We start from the raw sequence: 6,000 nt of genomic DNA, 5'->3' as shown, positions 1-6,000 counted from the left end.
TATGACGCAACCAGAAGGTTTTATTGATCCAAAAGGTGCTAACAAAGTGTGCAAGCTCCAGCAATCCATTTATGGACTGGTGCAAGCCTCTCGGAGTTGGAATATACGCTTTGATAGTGTGATCAAAGCATATGGTTTTGTACAGACTTTTGGAGAAGCCTGTATGTACAAGAAAGTGAGTGGGAGCTCCGTAGCATTTCTGATATTATATGTAGATGACATATTGTTGATCGGAAATGATACTGAATTTATGAATAGCATAAAAGGAATAAAGGATACTTGAATAAGAATGTTTCAATGAAAGACCTTGATGAAGCTGCTTATATATTGGGCATCAAGATCTATAGAGATAGATCAAGACGCTTGATTAGACTTTCACAAAGCACATACCTTGATAAAGTTTTGAAGACGTTCAAAATGGATCAGGCAAAGAAAGGGTTCTTGCCTGTATTACAAGGTGTGAAGTTGAGTCAGACTCAATGCCCGACCACTGCAGAAGATAGAGAGAAAATGAAAGGTGTTCCCTATGCTTCAGCCATAGGCTCTATCATGTATGCAATGTTGTGTATCAGACCTGATGTGTGCCTTGCTATAAGTTTAGCAGGGAGGTACCAAAGTAATTCAGGAGTGGACCATTGGACAACGGTCAAGAACATCCTGAAATACCTGAAAAGGACTAAGGATATGTTTCTCATATATGGAGGTGACAAAGAGCTCGTCGTAAACGGTTACGTCGATGCAAACTTTGACACTGGTCCAGATGACTCTAAGTCACAAACCGGATATGTATTTTTATTAAATGGTGGAGCTGTCAGTTGATGCATTTCCAAGCAGAGCGTCGTGGTGGGATCTACATGTGAAGCGGAATACATAGCTGCTTCGGAAGCAGCAAATGAAGGAGTCTGGATGGAGGAGTTCATATCCGATCTAGGTGTCATACCTAGTGCATCGGGTCCAATGAAAATCTTTTGTGACAATACTGGTGCAATTGACTTGGCAAAGGAATCCAGATTTCACAAGAGAACCAAGCACATCAAGAGATGCTTCAATTTCATCCGCGATCAAGTCAATAAGGGAGACATAGAGATTTACAAGATACATACGGATATGAATGTTGCAGACCCGTTGACTAAGCCTCTCTCACGAGCAAAACATGATCAGCACCAAGACTCCATGGGTGTTAGAATCATTACAATGTAATCTAGATTATTGACTCTAGTGCAAGTGGGAGACTGAAGGAAATATGCCCTAGAGGCAATAATAAAATTTTTATTTATATTTTCTTATATCATGATAAATGTTTATTATTCATGCTAGAATTGTATTAACCGGAAACTTAGTAAATGTGTGAATACATAGACAAATAGAGTGTCACTAGCTTGCCTCTACTTGACTAGCTCGTTGAATCAACTAGATGATACCATGCGCATTGCTGCGGGAACCCATGATCACAAAAAGTTTAAACAAATGTGAGAGAAATAAAAGTGTTACTGTTTTCTTAACACAAAGTGTTATGTATTATTGTAAAAAGTGCGAGAACAGGAAATATATATAACAGATATGTGATTCCTGCAAAAAAAACTTGGATAGAATGACATAAGAGCTTCTAATACTAATTAAAATATGCTGGTTTTTCGTATGCTATTTTATCTCAATATAAATCAAATGGATATCACCTTCGTTATCATCAATACTCTGCAACTGAAAAAACTTGAAGGTCCATTCATCGCATATCATCAATATTGATTTGGAAAAAAGTCTCCTGAGTTATCGGGTCTAAGCATACTGTGAAATAGGCTTTTGGTACCTTACACCACCAATTTGTTTGAAATCAAGCTATAATCCTTAACATAAGCTATGCACACGGTAAAAAAGAAATACATTACCTTTTGATGACTGATGCACACCCGGAAGGCATTAATGATTACTCTAACATAGGTGTGTTGACAGTGAATTGCGTCTTGGATGGAGCTGCGCGCAAAGAGGATGGCATTAACATAAGCAGTAATATATGTTTGCAATAGAGTGGACTCTATTCCTCGATCGACATCCATGCAGGAAAAAATGTGAACAACAACCAAATGTTCATACCAAATATATATGCTTGGTTGACCAATTATAGGAGAAGCTGGAGCAAAATTGGCCACCACCTGTCAGAATAGAATACATCCATCAATGTTCACACCGCTATTGTAAAATAGGCTGATTCAAGTGACACGTTAGAAATTGTGTTAGCAGTTAGTATAACAACGATCCAAATATTGACCCCTGCTAGCTGCATCGTCTGAAAGGAAGTAGAAAAAACATGTTTGCAACTTGCATACGACTGGAATGGCATTACTGTTAAAACTAAAATACCTGCTATTCATCAACGGAACTTGAGAATATAAATATTTTTTTTGACATCCAGTAGCCCCAAGACTCTGATTGCAAACAAAATAACATAGGCAAAAATGCACGACGAAATGTTAGTGATCAACTGGATCAGATGAAGAAACAGAAGCTATATAAACAGGACAACCACCCACCACAAAATCATGGCATATCGCTCAGATATACCATCTTGACTTAATCCGTTGAAAAATTTCACATGACAGAGAGAAAGCCGCTAATATGAGAGATGCTAGACATCACAGCGTCTAAAGAGAAATTCAGAACCGGAGAAAATAGAAGGGAAAAGATGATGCATCTTACCTTGGAGTTCAGTGCAGGGCAGGGTGCTGTTGCAGGTCTTTAGGTCATGGCGGGGCGTCTAGGAGGCGAGGAGTATGGAGGAGTCGTAATCCAGGACCACGAGCGGAAGGTGGCTGGAAGATGAACATGAAAACAAAGTGCATAATATGGTAACAAATATGTGGCCTCCCGTCGGTTTGTAGAAGAGGAAAGGAAAATGGGAGTAAATGAGATAGAAGCCAAAGAGCTTCACATGATGCCACTGAAAAATGAGAACGGGGCAGACGAACCGTGGAGAAGAGATGGACGCGAGCTGCAGCTGAATGGGCCAAAGGACGGGCTTGCTTCCACGGACGTTAGTTCCTTTAAGGCTGGAAAGTTACAAACGTTTAGCTCTGTTCAGGCTGAAAATCTACGGTTGATTGTAGAAGTAAAAGAAAAAAATGACGTGGCATAACTGCAAGTTAGTGGGGAGAAGGGGTGGGCCTGCTGATGTGGCATAGCTGCATGTTGAGAGAAATCATGTAGTGGGGGTCTCCTATTTAGATATAGAAGATGATGGTTATGTTTCCTAACCATAGACATGAGCTGTCATTTGATTAACGGGATCACATCATTAGAGAATGATGTGATTGACTTGACCCATCCGTTAGCTTAGCACGATGATCATTTAGTTTGTTGCTATTGCTTTCTCCATAACTATACATGTTACTATGACTATGAGATCATGCAACTCCCGAATACCGGAGGAACACTTGTGTGTGCTACCAAACATCACAACGTAACTGAGTGATTATAAAGGTGCTCTACATGTGTCTCCAATGTTGTTTGTTGAGTTGTCATGGATCAAGATTGGGATTTGTCACTCCGATTGTCGGAGAGGTATCTCTAGGCCCTCTCGGTAATGTACATCACAATAAGCCTTGCAAGCAATGTAGCTAATGAGTTAGTTACGGGATGTAACGTTACAGAACGAGTAAAGAGACTTGCCGGTAACGAGATTGAACTAGGTATTGAGATACCGACGATCGAATCTCGGGCAAGTAACATACCGATGACAAAGGGAACAACGTATGTTGTTATGCGGTTTGACCGATAAAGATCTTCGTAGAATATGTAGGAACCAATATGAGCATCCAGGTTCCGCCATTGGTTATTGACCGGAGATGAGTCTCGGTCATGTCTACATAGTTCTCAAACCTGTAGGGTCCGCACGCTTAACGTTCGGTGACGATCGGTATTATGAGTTTATGTGTTTTGATGTACCGAAGGTAGTTCATAGTCCCGGATTTGATCACGGACATTACGAGGAGTCTCGAAATGGTCGATACATAAAGATTGATATATTGGACGGCTATATTCGGACACCGAAAGTGTTCCGGATGATTTTAGAGAAAACCGGAGTGCCGGAGGGGTTACCGGAACCCCCAGGGAAGTATTGCGTCTTAGTGGGCCTTAGGGGAGAGAGAGGGCAACAGCCCAGGAGGTTAGGGAAGGGGGAAGGGGGAAGGAAAGAGAGGCAGAACCCCCCCTGACGGTAGCAACATCATCACCATCATCACGCCGTCGTGCTGACGAAGCTCTACTGGATCGTGAGTTCGCGGGACGTCACCGAGCCGAATGTGTGTAGATCGCAGAGGTGCCGTACCTTCGGTGCTGGGATCGGTCGATCGTGAAGACGTATGACTACATCATAACGCTTCCGCTTACGGTCTACGAGGGTACGTAGATGATACTCTCCCCTCTCGTTGCTATGCATCACCATGATCTTGTGTGTGTAGGTATTTTTTTGAAATTACTGCGTTACCCAACAACCCCGGATCTAAGTGTCTCGGTCCATGTCTCGTAGGGTCTTCAAGTTCTCCAGCGTCAGTGCATTGGGGGTAGTGGTGGCGATGTGAATAATTCCTCCTCGGCTTTCCCCTTGTTGATGTCCTTACTCAAATTGGTGTTGACGAGTAGGAGGAGGATGCTATCGATCATCGGACACTTGGTCGGGCGTGATGAACGTTTGTTCACGGCGAGTGGAGGGGATGGCATTGCAGTGTGTTTTTGTTACCAAGTTCCATTTTCATTCGATGTAGATCGGCTAGATACGACTCCGCCCAAAACTTGTGATGTTTGTGTCCCCCTATCTGTTTGTTCGGAGTTGGCATTATCTTCTGGCCCTTCTTTGTGGCTGCTTCCTTGGGATGACGATCTATTTAGTTTGCTATCACCGGCGTTTCCTGGTCTACAGCAACGGCTTTTAGTCCGGTACTTCTACAAGCTTTTGGGTTTCAACAAGATTACTTCCGTGAGACAGAGGCCCGAAGGCAGCAATGAGTTCATGCAGAAGAAAGGAAGGACACTTACCTGTTTATATTTTTAGTACAGTTTTGCTAAAGCACATCTAGATGCGTAGTCATAAGTATTGCATATCTAAATCATGTGTCATTGATTTTATGCATGCGGAGATTCGTGCAAACATTTTCTTTTATCTTTTTTCTTTCCTTTCCTAGTTTGATTGAGTCATTTAATTGTGCAATAACTTTTTTGTAATGGGTGATTTTATTTGGTACTCCCTGCGTTCACATGTACTATAAGTTATTCTAGCTTTTTTTTCCCTAAATCAGATGTATATAGACGCATTTTAGTATGTTTGTTCACGTATTTTAATACGTACGTAGTTTATATTAAAATAATTAGAACAACTTATATTTGTGTAGGGGTGTATTGGCATGCATGCTGACGATTACTTACTCCCTCCGTTCTAAAATAAATGACACAACTTTGTAATAACTTTAAAGCGAAGATCACAAGATAATACGATGAAATTATTATAGCGCGTAACAGTGAACAGGCAGTACTCTGAAACTACCAAGTTTCACGCTCATACACAAAGCCATGCTATGGATCGTCGACTAGGAAGAAAATGTTCTTTTCTGGATAAACAGTTTGAATGAATGCACATACCTTATGTCTCTCCTTGGCAACAGCTGCGAGGACGGCAACCTCCCGAGACCCCTGAGCCGGTTTGCTTCTCCACCATAGCTGCTTCTAGTCTAGAGACGAGAGAGACAGGGAGAAAGGGAGGCGACTAGGATAAGCATATGCCGGCCCGGCCTTGCGACGACTTCAAGTCGCGTTTGTATTTTGCCCTGGCTAATAGCGATCAGCAGGCCGGTCGCCGGTTGTTGGGATACATCATTCACACGAGTTAAAAATACAGAAATAGTTGTTGGGTAATTTCGCACGCCAGTGAAAATTGTATACTATCTTCAGTGTTTCATAAGCCTCGCAGCTAAGAAATTGAACGGCAAGAGTCCATGATGGATGCTAATAGCA

At 41.9% G+C, this 6,000-nt stretch overlaps 1 long non-coding RNA gene across 2 annotated transcripts; it reads right to left on the bottom strand.

Annotated features, from left to right (window-relative positions):
• Window positions 1-1,429: 1,429 nt before the first annotated feature.
• LOC147960801 (uncharacterized) lies at window positions 1,430-5,766 on the bottom strand. 2 transcript variants are annotated; one of them, XR_015611670.1, is made up of 6 exons: window positions 5,629-5,766; window positions 2,964-3,044; window positions 2,695-2,807; window positions 2,092-2,150; window positions 1,887-1,971; window positions 1,430-1,807 (listed from the first exon to the last, which is right to left on the bottom strand). It is a non-coding gene; the product is annotated as an uncharacterized LOC147960801 (long non-coding RNA). The 2 variants fall into 2 exon arrangements; XR_015611669.1 differs by having other exon boundaries at window positions 1,430-1,971.
• Window positions 5,767-6,000: the final 234 nt, after the last annotated feature.

This window comes from Triticum urartu, chromosome 7A, assembly GCF_056163025.1.
Source record: "Triticum urartu cultivar PI428250 chromosome 7A, HENAU_Tu73, whole genome shotgun sequence".
NCBI classification, from domain to species: Eukaryota; Viridiplantae; Streptophyta; class Magnoliopsida; order Poales; family Poaceae; genus Triticum; species Triticum urartu.
Note: the sequence above shows the minus strand (reverse complement) of the source record. Positions and strands in the feature narration are given on the sequence as shown.